We start from the raw sequence: 15689 nt of genomic DNA on the forward strand, positions 1-15689 counted from the left end.
GACAGGTGAGTTAATTTCAGCGGTCTGTAATTTCTATGTTAAAAGTATGTTGGTTGCCAAGAACAAACATCAGAATCATTGCAGACTAGGCCTGAAAAAGAATCACGGCCACCTGAGAAGAGTCATGGTTATTCATAAATTCCTGCTCTCCCTGTCCACCTGCTGAAGACGGGAGGGTGTCTGGTTCATAGTAAAAGGTCAGAAATTGATGGAAACACCACTGAAATGGTTCGGGAACAGCATGGGGAGGACTCCCAGGTCACTGCTGGGAACGATGTTATCTGAGTAGTACGCCACTTTTACAGACTGACAATAATACGCACCAAACCGAAGATAAAATCGATTTTAGAGGAAAAATTGTTAGGAAGCATTCTTTCCTGTATATTTACTTGTATATAAAGTGCAAGTGCTGCCAGAAATTACAAGGAAGAGGCACTCCGATACAACTTGTATATAACACAAAGGAGGGCCTCATTCACATTGTGGTACAATTGTTCAGGTAGTGGGACTACTACACTCATAAAGCCTATGCACTAAGTGAAAGGGCTGCCAAAAATTACAAGGAACCGGCACTCCAATACACCCTTTATTACACATAAAGGAGGGCATCATACACACGCTTGAAAAATTATGATTGATGGCCTGCTGGTAACCCTCAAAAACATTAGCAGCAAGGGCCTGCTGGTGACTCTCAAAAACATTAGGGTCGAGGGCCTGCTGCTGATCCTACCATCTAAAACATTTTGGGTGAGGGTCTTCTGCTGAGCTCACCATCTAAAACATTAGGGGTGAGGGTGTGCTGCTGAGCTGACCATCTAAAACATTAGGGGTGAGGGTCTTCTGCTGAGATGACCATCTAAAACATTTAGGGGCGAGGGCCTGCTACCGAGCTGACCATGTAAAACATTATGGGCAAGGACCTGCTGCTGAGCTGACCATGTAAAACATTATGGGTGAGGGCCTGCTGCTGAGCTGACCATCTAAAACATTATGGGCGAGGGCTTGCTGCCGAGCTGACCATCTAAAACATTAGGGGCGAGGGCTTGCTGCCGAGCTGACCATCTAAAACATTAGGGGCGAGAGCCTGCTGCTGAGCTCACCATCTAAAACATTAGGGGCCAGTTCCTGCTGCTGATCTGACCTTGGAAAAAAATATGGTTGAGGGCCTGCTGCTGAGCTGACCATCGAAAAAATTATGGTTGAGGGCCTGCTGCTGATCTGACCATCGAAAAGATTATTGTTGATGGTCTGCTGGTGAGCTGACACTCTAAAACATTAGGGGCGAGGGCCTGCTGCTGATCTGACCATGGTAAAAATTATGGTTGATGGTCTGCTAGTGAGCTGACACTCTAAAACATTAGGGGCGAGAGCCTGCTGCTGATCTGACTATCTAAAACATTAGGGGTGAGGGTCTGCTGCTGAGCTGACCATCGACAAAATTATGGTTGAGGGTCTGCTGCTGAGCTGACTCACTAAAACATTAGGGACGAGTGCCTGCTGCTGATCTGACTATAGAAAAAATTATGGTTGAGGGCCTGCTGCTGAGCTGACCCTCTAAAACATTAGGAGTGAGGGCATCTTAAGCATGTTATTATGATGGAGGAGGAGGACGAGAAAAGGAAGATTGAACCATATACCCTTTTTTGTGGTGGAAAGGGTGCATGAGAATACAGTGTATTCAATACACCATAAAAGTCACATTTAAAGTGCCTTTATGTTCGCCCGATTTCCTCTGGTGGAGTAGTGAAGTCAGGGGCAATCCAGGCTTTGTTCCTTTTGATAAGATTCAACCTATCAACATTTTCAGTTGACAGGCGGATGCGCTTATCAGTTATTATGCCCTCAGCAGCACTAAATACCCGTTCTGACAAAACGCTGGCGGCAGGGCAGGCCAGCACCTCTAAGGCGTACAGTGTCAGTTCGTGCCACGTGTCCAGCTTGGACACCCAATAGTTGTAAGGCACAGAGGGATCATTGAGGACACTGACACAGTCTGCTATGTATTCATTCACCATCTTCCAAAACTTTTCTCTCCTTGTGACACTAGGCCACGCATCAGGGTGAGGTTGCTGGTGGGGTGTCATTAAACTGTCCCAGGCCTTGGAGAGTGTGCCTTGCCTCTGTTGGAACTGCTGTGTGTTCCGCTCGTCTTCCCTCCTCGGTTGCCCAAGGAACTACGTACTCTGCTGCCAGTGTTGTCAGCTGGAAATTTTTGGAGCAATTTTTCCACAAGGACCTTTTGGTATTGCACCATTTTGCTAGTCATCTCCAACACAGGAATGAGAGATGAGAAGTTCTCTCTTTAGAGGGGATCGAGAAGGGTGAACAACCAGTAATTGGTGTTGTCCAAAATGCATATAACGCGAGAGTCACGGGAAAGGCAGCATAACATAAATTCAGCCATGTGTGCCAGAGTCCCAACAGACAAGACTTTGCTTTCCTCATCAGGAGGATGACTCCCAATCTCCTCATCCTCTTCCTCCTCTTCGACCCATCCACGAATGAAAAGATGGCATAAACTTGCTGTGGGTACTACCCTCTGTAGCGGAGGCAACCGTCTCCTGCTCCTCCTCTTCCTCCTCATCATCATCCAATTTGCGCTGAGAAGATGAACGGAGGGTGGTCTGGCTATCACCCTGTGTACTGTCATACCCCATTTCCACCACTTCAACATGCAAAGCATCCGCCTTCATTGTGAGCAGTGAGCGTTTCAGTAGACACAGAAGTGGGATGGTTACGCTGATAATAGCGGCATTGCTGCTCACTAACTGTGAGCTGTGTAAAACCTCACAGAGGTCGGACATCCATGCCCACTCTTCGCTTGTGAAGAGCGGAAGCTGACTGGAAAGGCGATGACCATGTTGCAGCTGGTATTCCACTACTGCCCTCTGCTGCTCACAAAGCCTGGCCAACATGTGGAATGTGGAGTTCCAGCGCGTGCTCACGTCGCACAATAGTCGGCGAGCTGGCAATTTCCAGTGCTGCTGCAGCGTTGCCAGACCGGCGGCAGCTGTAGATGACTTTCGGAAATGGGCACACACGTGGTGCACCTTCACCAGTAGCTCAGGCAAATTGGGATAGGTTTTGAGAAACCGCTGAAGCACTAAGTTGAACACGTGGGCTAGGCATGGTATGTGTGTGAGCTTGCCGAGCTCCAAAGCCGCCACCAAGTTACGGCCATTATCAGACACAACCATGCCTGGTTGTAGGTTGAGTGGCGAGAGCCACAGCTCAGTCTGGTGCCTTATACCCCACCACAGCTCTGTGGTGGTGTGCTGTTTGTGACCTAAGCAAATTAGTGTCAGCATGGCCTGTTGCCACTTCCCCACTGCAGTGCTACACTGCTTCCAGCTACTGACTGATTGCTGACTGGTGCTGCAAGATGAGAATTCAGAGGTGGAAGTGGAGGAGAAGGTGGAGGAGGAGAAGGGTGGGTTGCATCCACTAATGTAGGTGGTGGCGGAAATCCTGATGGAAGTATGGCCTGCAATCCTTTGGTGTCGATAGCACCTGTGCCATCCCAGGGTATGACTTGCTCCCGGCCTCCACAACGTTCACCCAGTGTGCCGTCAGGGAAATTTAGTGTCCCTGGCTAAAAGCACTATTCATGTGTCAGTTGTCAAAGGCCTGGGGTATGGACATCTGTACGCTGCGCTGGGACACGGAAGTGGATGTGCTAGCTGATGGTGCTTGCGAAGGTCCAGGTGCAGGACAGGAGGCATCCGGGCCTGCGTCTTGGACAGGGGATTGGCCAGCACGTAACACGGGGAAGAGGAGGCAGTGGTGTGAACCGCAGACACTGATTGTGGACCCAGGCGTTCGGCTTACCTATTAGGGTGCTTTGATGCCATGTGGCGGATCATACTGCTGGTGGTGAGGTTGCTAGTGTTTACGCCCCTGCTTATTTTGGTATGGCACAGGTTGCAAATGACAATTATTTTATCGTCCGCACTTTCGTCAGAAAAGCGCCAGACTGCGGAACACCTACCCCTTGGCAAGGGAGATTGCTGCAAGGAGGTGCTCCGGGGAACAGTTGCAGGCCTGTTTGGTGTGGCCCGCTGTAAAGGGGGAATATTAATTACCAATATTTATGCAAATATCAATAATTAATATTCATAAATAGGAGGAGCCGTCTACCGATGACTCTGCCTATTTATACCTTTATATTAATAACACTTTCACTTTGCCTTACGCCAATCACTAAACTAGCTGCAAGCGCCTAACTGAGCTAGCTACCGCCAATAATCACACGTTACACAGTAGGTACAATACAAATAATACAAGATATTTATTATCACCTACAGTACACAATATACACAATACAACACCAATAATACAGCACTAAATACACTGTTCAATCCCAAGTTCCACCCACAAACTAACTAATACACACACACATACACACAATAGCAGCCCACCCCACCTGGCTCTAAACTATCCCTGTGAACGAAGGATTAACGGTGGTGCTGCAAGGGTAAATGCAGGCCACAGACACAGGGTTACAGGGGTACAGCAAGGGTTAACACAGAATTGGGAGCACGGATGCTCCTGCAGGGTTAGGGTAGGGGATTGGTGGTCAAGAGGTTAATTGCTGGGGATTGGTGGGATAGGGTCTAGGGGTAATAAGGCACGTTGGTGGGATAAGGGTATGGTTGGTGGAATAGGGCAAGTAGGGGTAAATCAGAGGGATGCGTTGGTGGGATAGCAGGGGAATGTGTAAGGGTTGGTGGTATAGGGAGGGTTAAATCGTTGGTGGTATAGGGAGGGTAAATGCAAGGGAATCGATCGTTGGTAGTATAGGGGGGTTTATACTCAGCCCTCCAGTTGCTCGTTGTCCAGGGGTCCTCTTTGGAGGGGGGCGGCTCGGCTCTTCTGCCCTAATGCAGGGCCTGCTGGACATTTATGTCCGGCGGCCCGCACTGCCGCCCCGCCCATACTGTGGTGCGCGGGAACGCACCCCCGTCGGAGACATGTGGGCTGGCGCAGTGAGATGACGTCACTGCGCCAGCCCGCGCATCCCCGCACGAGCGCATCGGGGCCGCGCCACTTGCTGACAGGTTGATCTCCCACCTGTAGCACTTTGCATTCCGGAAAGCGCGATGGTAATCGCGCTGCCGAAATGCGCATAATAGAAGGAGGGGAGGTTCCTCCCTTCCTTCTATCATGCATAATTATCTCCAGCAGCGCTGGAGATAATTACTACAAAGGACTCCGATTCTGTTGAATCGGAGTTCTTTGAAACATGCAGGATGACCGGACTCTTGTCCGGTCATTCTGATGCAATTAACCAGAAGGTATCAGTGTGAATGCTTGGGGCACATTCACACTGATACCTCTGGTTTCAGGTGAATCAGGGGACATCAAATGGGGCCTATGGACTATAAGGGGACTCTAATTTATAAGGGGGCACATGTATAAGGGGGCACATGTATTCTCCACAGGGGCCACAATGAGCCCCTGTGGAAACTTAAGGACAGATGTGCGCAGATGTTGGGCACATCTGCGCACATCCTCCCATAATGTGCCTATCTATGTATGTATATATATCATACATGCACACACGTCTTTGCATGCATATTTATATATACATACATACATATATATGCATATATTTCAACCCTTCCTCAACACCCGCCTTTTCTCTTTTGCCACCTTACTGCCTCTTCCAGCCTGTTGCGGTGCTGCGGATCCCTCCCCCTCTGTACTGCTGTCCTCGCTCATCTTGCCACCTTCCCAGGTTGGGTCAGTGATTTCATCGTCCACCACCATCTCTTCCACTTCCTCACTCTGGTCATCCTCCTGACTTGTTGACCTAACAACAACCTCACTTATTGACAACTGTGTCTCATCTTCTTCATCAACCTCTTGAGACACTAATTGCCGTTGACTTATTGGTAACTGTGTCTCATCATCAGCATCCACCTCGTGAGACACTAATTGCCATTCCCCACGGTCATCTTCTTGTAACTGTGGATTCTCAAGAGTTTGGGCATCAGTGCACACGATCTCCTCATGTCCCTCTTCAAGCGGGCATTGTGAGAGGCCCAAATCAAGGAATGGAGATGAAAAGAGCTCCTCGGAATATCCGAGTGTGGGATCACTTGTTTGGCAAGACTCTCCATGGTGGGAAGAAGGAGGATCAGGGTGAGGTTTCTGTTGACCAGACCCTTGGCTACTAAGACTGGACTTTGTGGAATACAGGGTGGTGCTTAACCGACTGGAAGCATTATCTGCTGTAATCCAACCAACCACTGGTCGCACTGGTCTGACATCAAGAGGGGTGTCCAGCGCCGCCCTGCAAACTGGGACATGAAGCTAGGTATCTTGGATGAGTGTGTAGCTTGTGCTCTGGCAGCAGGCACAGCTTCACCGTGCCCAGGGCCACGGCCTCTGCGTGCACCATCAGCAACACGGACACTTCCCCTTCCTTTACTGCTCACCTTCTGCATATTAAATGGTATAGATGCTTGCAAGTATGTCACACGTACAGTAGCGCAGGTTTTGTAAGTGTATGCACAAATAAATTAAACTGAATGTCACTGATATTTAGGATGTGCAAACATTATACAGGAGATGTAGCGCAGGTAATGTCGCTGTCACCAGCAGCTAATAAAAAATTACAGGGAATGTCACAGCTATTTGGGATGCACAAATGTTTTACAGAAGATGTAGTGTGGGTAATGTCGCTGCTGTCACCAGATGCTAACGTTATACAGAAGATGTAGCGCAGGTAATGTTGCTGCTGTCACCAGAGGCTAACGTTATACAGGAGATGTATCACAGGTAATGTCGCTGCTGTCACCAGATGCTAACGTTATACAGGGGATGTAGCGCAGTTAATGTTGCTGCTGTCACCAGCGGCTAACGTTATACAGGAGATGTATCACAGGTAATGTCGCTGCTGTCACCAGCGGCTAACGTTATACAGGAGATGTATCACAGGTAATGTCGCTGCTGTCACCAGCGGCTAATAAAAAATTACAGGGAATGTCACAGCTATTTGGGATGCGCAAACGTTATACAGGAGATGTAGCGCAGATAATATCGCTGCTGTCAGCAGCGGCAAACGTTATACAGAAGATGTAGCACAGGTAATGTCTCTGCTGTCACCAGCAGGTAACTTTATACAGGAAATGTAGCGCAGGTAATGTCGCTGCTGTTACCAGCGGCTAACGTTATACAGAAGATGCAGCGCAGGTAATGTCGCTGCTGTCACCAGCGGCTAACGTTATACAGGAAATGTAGCGCAGGTAATGTCGCTGCTGTTACCAGCGGCTAACGTTATACAGGGGATGTAGCGCAGGTAATGTTGCTGCTGTCACCAGTGGCTAACGTTATACAGGAGATGTAGCACAGGTAATGTCGCTGCTATGACCAGCGGCTAATAAAAAATTACAGGGAATGTCACAGCTAAATGATGCGCAAACGTTATACAGGAGATGTAGAGCAGGTAATGTCGCTGCTGTCACCAGTGGCTGTCACCAGCGGCAAACGTTATACAGAAGATGTAGTGCAGTTATTGTCGCTGCTGTCACCAGTGGCTAACGTTATACAGGAGATGTAGCGCAGGTAATGTCACTGCTGTCACCAGTGGCTAACGTTATACAGGAGATGTAGCACAGGTCATTTAACTGTCCGCAGCGGACACTGTCTACAGAAAAAGTATACTGGATGTCACAGATATTTTTAGTATGTGCACACTTTAAATAGGAGATGTAGCGTAGATAATGGGGCTGTCCGTAGCGTCTACGGAAAAAGTACTCTGGATATCACAGATATTTTTAGAATGCTCAAACGTTATACAGGAGATGTAGCGCAGGTAATGTAACTGTCCACAGTGGACACAGTCTATGGAAAAAGTATACTGGATGTCGTAGAAATTTTAGGCTGCGCACAAGTTACACAGGAGATGTAGCGCAGATGATAATGTCGCTGTCTGCAGGGGCCAAACAATTGCAAGCTATTTAGCGCAGGTTGCGCTAAAAATATATATTGCTGCCAGATACAACAATAGTCCTTAAAAGGACTTTTGGCTCTCTAACACCAACCCTGCCTAACAAAAAAATAAAATTAAATTCCTTACACTATCTGTCCCTTCTACAGCATAGCTCTCCCTGACTAAGACTGAGCCGAACCACGTGTCATTGGGTGCTTTATAGCACCTGATGACGCGTTCCGGCCAGCCAATCACTGTAATGCCAGTAACCAACATGGCTACAGCATCACAGTGAGTGGCAGAACTTAACTCCACGGCTATTGGCTGCGTAGCAGCCAGCAAACGTGCGGGGAGGAGACTCAAGCATCGCGCTCGAGCACAAGCGGTATTCGGCCGAACACCAAGATGTGCCGAGCATCGCGATGCTCGAGCCGAACTAGTGTACGGCCGAGCATACTCGATAAACACTAGTACTGCCGTGTACCCTATGATACATTTTTTTAGGTCTACATATTGGTGGTCATTTACAAACGCCAACTTTTTATGCCAATCTGCCGGAGGATTTTTATGAATTTATGAATTAGGCGCACCTCATTTAGTCCATACGCCAGGACCCCTCAGGCCTCTGACTGAAGTAGTTTTTACTCCTCTTTTACACCTATTTTCAAACTTAAAATATAGTAAATATGTCAGGGCTGGAGTTCCAGCCCCCAACACGCACTTGCCACTCATAAATAGCTGCAAAGAGGGGGCTTGCAACTATTTTTATGCCTAAAACGGGCCTAAAAATATTTGTAAGGATATTATTAAAAGTTACATTTTAGGCAATTTATCCATAATCCAAAGGGGACTGTGTTGGATTGGGTGAGTATAGTTATGCGTTAGTAGGGGGGGTTAGAGGTGTGGCTTAGTATAAAAATTTAGCAGCGCCACTTATATTGTCCCTCTTTCTGATTTACTAAAGTTGGGAGGTATTTGCAGGGGAGGGGGGCACCAAACTGAATCTTTGCCCCTGGGTGCAGTAAAGCCTAGTTACTTATTGCTAATATACCCGTCTTCACTTTACCTCACAAGCAATATCTTAATTCTGTAACCCTCAGCTGGGAATTAAAAACACATTTTGAAAGAATCTTATTCTTATTCTTCTAAGGTCAGCCTTATATTCTGCAGAGAGACAGACTTTGGAAAGACAGGAAGGAGGAGTATTACAATCCCCATCATTGTTGCTATCCATACATTGCTATCTGGGAATAACTGTTCTGTAATTTGTTTAGAACTGTGCTTTAAAAAGGACCTGTCACCAGTCCTGACATGTCTGTTTTAATAGCTTCATGCATTCCCCATGTAATAACAATTCTGGAGCATCTATCCTTATGACTCTATGTTGTGCAATTCCTTTATTATTCCTGCTATAAGTTATAAATGCAAGCAGTCTGCAGTAAGGGTACAGAGGGGTGGTAAGTAGTTGGGGGGGTGTCCCTGCACAGTCTCACTCTATCCAATCAGTGCTGCTATTTTCAGTCTGTGCAGGTACACCCCCCAACTGGTTACCTCCCCTCTGTACCCTTACTGCAGACTGTTAGCAATTAATTCATAACTTTTAGCAGGAATAAAACAGGAATGGCACAACATAGAGCCATAAGAACAGATGCTGCAGAATACTTTTTACATGGGGAATGCATGAAGCTATTAAACAGGCATGTCAGGAGCGGTGAAAGGTCCTCTTTAATACCATTGGATGTGCCACAACGCCCATTCTGCACTGTAGTAAAGAGAGACGTCTATTTTCTACACTTGGCCTGGTAACTGACTCAAGCACCATTCGCCGGCCACAGCAACTACATCTCTCCTACAACTCCTACACATAAAACATCACTAAAATAGTAATTATCGCCATATACCAAGTAAAGAACTAAACACCAATCAAAAGCATACAGTGCATAAACAGTACCAACCCAGTTGAGCATCTGGGTTTGACATGGTGGTCCTCTGTATTGGGAGTATCATGTCACAACCTTGTAGTACTATATATGTCAGTCCCCACCTGGGTCATTTTTGTATTTTTTTGCATTACATTTCATGTATACTGATATTTAGTCATTGTTTTCTTCTTGCATTGTGCCTCACTTGGGAGGCATACAATTTACTCTTTATACTGAATTTATGTGTTCAGTTTCTTGCAATACATATTGCATCACCGTGACTTCTATCAATATAGCTGATTTCATTTCTGAATGTCTACAGTTGTGGATGGTGTTCTCTCCACTATTTTCACAGTTGGTGGTGTTTTTGTGCCATTGGAACTGTTCTTCCAGCAGGTATGCTGTTGTCACATTACAATTGACTTTTACTCAGGTAAACTGTATTTCTGCCAGATATGCCAGATAGCTATGACATCTCAAATGTTAGTCATTCAGGTAAGCTGCTATGACATCATATTTCCATTTTGTCAGGTAACTACTGTGACATCACAAACATGTTTGTGCTCGGATCGGCTCATGATGAGAGGGTCCCCTACCTAAGCCTATACTCCCCCCCCCCCCCTACCTAGAAGCAGCAGAGTTATGCCGGAACTGCTTATCGAAGGGTAGCCTAAAGGGGGCCACACCAATGATGAGTCCTGAGAAGAAGGGAGGGCTTCTGGGTGGGTCGAAAGCATTCGAACCGACAAGTGGGGGCAGGAGAGCCAGGTTTAAATAATTAAAGCCCCGCCTCCCCTCACACAAACACGGCACTCTTAATTGCCTACCACTTGTGCTCGGATCGGCTCATGATGAGAGGGTCCCCTACCTAATCCTATACTCCCCCCCCCCCCTACCTAGAAGCAGCAGAGTTATGCAGGAACTGCTTATCGAAGGGTAGCCTAAAGGGGCCAAAAGAACCATGCATAGGAGTTTGAAAAAACTTGATAACAGAAACTACAAAACCAAAACTCGAAAGCCAGTGATATTTCGTATAAGGATCCGGGATATAACGCATGGAACACGCGGAACTGCGACGACCCAACCGTTTGATGACATGTACTGGCACCTTATGCATGGACGCCGCAGCTGCCGCGCCCATGCGGAAGGAATGTCCTGTGATCCAGAGAGGACCGACCCCTGAACCTGTCAACTAAACCTGAATGTACAGTAGGTGAACCCGATTTTGTGTCAATCTCGCCGTATTTCTCGGCGAGATTGAGCACATACGAGCCCCATCGCGGGAGCCAGCGCCGAGCTGGCTTGCCGCGATGGAGAGCAAGCGCGTCATAGAAGAGGCGGGAGATCCGACTTGGATTCCCGCCAATTCTACACGTGTGCGGCGTTTGTTATGAATCCTGAGGGGGAAGTCCCCGCCGGATTTTAAATAAAAATCCGGCCTGGGTCCCGCCCTCAGGAGCATACCGGGCCCTTAGGTCTGTTATGGGTTGTAAGGAGAGCCCCCCCTACGCCGAAAAAAACGGCGTAGGGGGTCCCCCTACAATCCATACCAGACCCGTATCCAAAGCACGCTACCCGGCCAGCCAGGAAGGGAGTGGGGACGAGCGAGCGCCCCCCCCCCCCCTCCTGAGCCGTACCAGGCTGCATGCCCTCAACATGGGGGGTTGGGTGCTCTGGGGCAGGGGGCGCACTGCGGCCCCCCCACCTCAGAGCACCCTGTCCCCATGTTGATGAGGACAGGGCCCCTTCCCGACAACCCTGGCCGTTGGTTGTCGGGGTATGCGGGCGGGAGGCTTAACGGAATCTGGGAGCCCCCTTTAATAAGGGGGGCCCCCAGATACCGGCCCCCCACCCTAAGTGAATGAGTATGGGGTACATCGTACCCCTACCCATTCACCTGCAAGAAAAGTGGTAAAAACACAAATAAACCACACAGTGTATTAAAATATTTTATTTTTCTGCTCCGGAGGCCGCCCCCTGTCTTCTTTATTAGCTCTTTTACCAGGGGGGGCTCTTCTTCTTCCGATATCCCGACGGGTCTTCTCCGCTATCCGGGGGGGGGTCTTCTCAACTCTCCGGGGTTCTCCTTCTGTCTTCTCCTTCTGTCTTGTTGTCTCCTTCTGTCTTCTGTCTCCGGGGGGGGCTCTTCTTCTTCCGATATCCCGACGGGTCTTCTCCGCTATCCGGGGGGGTCTTCTCAACTCTTCGGGGTTCTCCTTCTGTCTTCTCCTTCTGTTCTTCTTCTGTCTTCTCCTTCCTTCTTGTTGTCTCGGCGCACCCCGGTTCTTCGTCTCGCGAGACTCGGCGCACCCCGATTCTTCTCTCTGTTGTTGACTCGGCGCACCCCGGTTCTTCGTCTCGCGAGACTCGGCGCACCCCGATTCTTCGTCTCGCGAGAACCGGGGTGCGCCGAGTCAACAACAGAGAGAAGAATCGGGGTGCGCCGAGTCTCGCGAGACGAAGAACCGGGGTGCGCCGAGACAACAAGAAGGAAGGAGAAGACAGAAGAAGAACAGAAGGAGAAGACAGAAGGAGAACCCCGAAGAGTTGAGAAGACCCCCCCGGATAGCGGAGAAGACCCGTCGGGATATCGGAAGAAGAAGAGCCCCCCCCAGAGACAGAAGACAGAAGGAGACAACAAGACAGAAGGAGAAGACAGAAGGAGAACCCCGGAGAGTTGAGAAGACCCCCCCGGATAGCGGAGAAGACCCGTCGGGATATCGGAAGAAGAAGAGCCCCCCCCGGAGACAGAAGACAGAAGGAGACAACAAGACAGAAGGAGAAGACAGAAGGAGAACCCCGGAGAGTTGAGAAGACCCCCCCCGGATAGCGGAGAAGACCCGTCGGGATATCGGAAGAAGAAGAGCCCCCCCTGGTAAAAGAGCTAATAAAGAAGACAGGGGGCGGCCTCCGGAGCAGAAAAATAAAATATTTTAATACACTGTGTGGTTTATTTGTGTTTTTACCACTTTTCTTGCAGGTGAATGGGTAGGGGTACGATGTACCCCATACTCATTCACTTAGGGTGGGGGGCCGGTATCTGGGGGCCCCCCTTATTAAAGGGGGCTCCCAGATTCCGATAAGCCTCCCGCCCGCATACCCCGACAACCAACGGCCAGGGTTGTCGGGAAGGGGCCCTGTCCTCATCAACATGGGGACAGGGTGCTCTGAGGTGGGGGGGCCGCAGTGCGCCCCCTGCCCCAGAGCACCCAACCCCCCATGTTGAGGGCATGCAGCCTGGTACGGCTCAGGAGGGGGGGGGGCGCTCGCTCGTCCCCACTCCCTTCCTGGCTGGCCGGGTAGCGTGCTTTGGATACGGGTCTGGTATGGATTGTAGGGGGACCCCCTACGCCGTTTTTTTCGGCGTAGGGGGGGCTCTCCTTACAACCCATAACAGACCTAAGGGCCCGGTATGCTCCTGAGGGCGGGACCCAGGCCGGATTTTTATTTAAAATCCGGCGGGGACTTCCCCCTCAGGATTCATAACAAACGCCGCACACGTGTAGAATTGGCGGGAATCCAAGTCGGATCTCCCGCCTCTTCTATGACGCGCTTGCTGGGATGTGCTGTCGCTATCCCAGTGAGTGCGAGATCTCGGCACCACGTCGCCGAGTATCAGCGCGACGCTGTCGTGCTGAAAACACAATGTCACAAACACCTACTGTACGTAAGAAAGGCCGCGGTGGTTAGCCGGGCATTGCCTAGTTCGAGTACGGGAGAACATGCCGCTTGGTCTAAATACTACGCAGCCAAGCCTCCAAGGCCTGCACTGGACACCATCTGCTGTCCGTGGGAAAGTATCTGACCGCCACCGATTCCCCCGGCCGTGACGTCTTGGACGAGGCCAAGGTGAGGACATAGATGGACCCGCGCCGGATGAGCTGACCTTTCCGCAAGCACCCAGCCAGCGTATTCGTGCCCATGAGCTCGCCTGACCTGAGGAATCCATGGAAGGCCAGGTACAAGGCTGTTTCTACCAGAGCGCTAACCTGCGGCCCGAACGGTTTACCCTGCAGTTTGTCTGTCACGGCCTGAACAAGCTACCGGTAAATGGCTGACGCACATGTCGTTTCACAACAGACATCTTGCGCAAACCCTTCAACGCCGCTTTGATCGGGTGGGCGGAGAAGAGTGACGGTAGGTCCGGATGTAGCATGTACTAATGGTGCTGAATACCTGCCATGTATAGTTAACAATGCTATAGGACAGGTTTAATTGAGAGTGGCAAAACCCCGACGAAGCCCAATAGGTGAGTGATAGGCCCCCGGTAGGTGTTCTCATATCTCTGAAACAGGCGCCAAGCTGTCTTGTAAGCCCTCAGAGTATTACTGGCCAAGGAATTGGCCATCAGTCTCTTAGCTATGGTGAGATAAGAGACTAATCCCAGCGCAGCTGGGCCTGGTGAGGAATCTTTTTTTTTTTTTTTTTTACTCCATGCGTGAGAGACTCTAATGGCGGAGTCATGTGTGTAAACCTAAAGCGGAGAAGCCATGCGCGAGAGACTAATGGCGGAGCCATGCGTGAGAGACTAATGGCGGAGTCATATGTGTAAAACTAAAACGGAGAAGCTCTGCGTGAGAGACTCTAATGGCGGAGTCATATGTGTAAAACTAAAACGGAGAAGCCATGCGTAAGAGACTCTAATGGCGGAGTCATATGTGTAACCTAAAACGGAGAAGCCATGCGTGAGAGACTCTAATGGCGGAATCATATGTGTAACCTAAAACGGAGAAGCCATGCGTGAGAGATTCTAATGGCGGAGTCAGATGTGTAAACCTAAAACGGAGAAGCCATGTGTGAGAGACTCTAATGGCGGAGTCGTATGTGTAAAACTAACACGGAGAAGACATGCGTGAGGGCCTCTAATGGCGGAGTCATATGTGTAACCTAAAACAGAGAAGCCATGCGTGAGAGATTCTAATGGCGGAGTCATATGTGCAAACCTAAAACGGAGAAGCCATGCGTGAGAGACTCTAATGGCGGAGTCGTATGTGTAAAACTAACACGGAGAAGCCATGCGTGAGAGACTCTAATGGCGGAGTCATATGTGTAACCTAAAACGGAGAAGCCATGCGTGAGAGACTCTAATAGCGGAGTCATATGTGTAACCTAAAATGGAGAAGCCATGCGTGAGAGACTCTAATGGCGGAGTCATATGTGTAACCTAAAACGGAGAAGCCATGCGTGAGAGATTCTAATGGCGGAGTCATATGTGTAAACCTAAAACGGAGAAGCCATGCGTGAGAGACTCTAATGGCGGAGTCGTATGTGTAAAACTCACACGGAGAAGCCATGCGTGAGAGACTCTAATGGCGGAGTCAATTGTGTAACCCAAAATGGGGAAGCCATGCGTGAGAGACTCTAATGGCGGAGACATATGTGTAAACCTAAGACGGAGAAGCCATGCGTGAGAGACTCTAATGGCTGAGTCATATGTGTAACCTAAAACGGAGAAGCCATGCGTGAGAGACTCTAATGGCGGAGTCATATGTGTAAACCTAAAACGGAGAAGCCATGCGTGAGAGACTCTAATGGCGGAGTCGTATGTGTAAAACTAACACGGAGAAGCCATGCGTGAGAGACTCAGATGGCGGAGTCATATGTGTAAACCTAAAACGGAGAAGCCATGCGTGAGAGACTCAAATTTATTTATTTATTTTTTTAAACTATAAACCACTTAAGCAGCTCCCGTGTGGGCACAGCTCTGAGTACGAGCATGAAGAGCATGGTATAAAGCAGATCACCTGCACGGACTAACTAACATCCTGTGCCTAAATAACCCCCTTGGAACCTTATGTACGGCCGGCAGCAGGAAGCCAGCCACCGCCTAT

Source organism: Bufo bufo, chromosome 4 (genome assembly GCF_905171765.1).
Source record: "Bufo bufo chromosome 4, aBufBuf1.1, whole genome shotgun sequence".
Taxonomy (NCBI): Eukaryota; Metazoa; Chordata; class Amphibia; order Anura; family Bufonidae; genus Bufo; species Bufo bufo.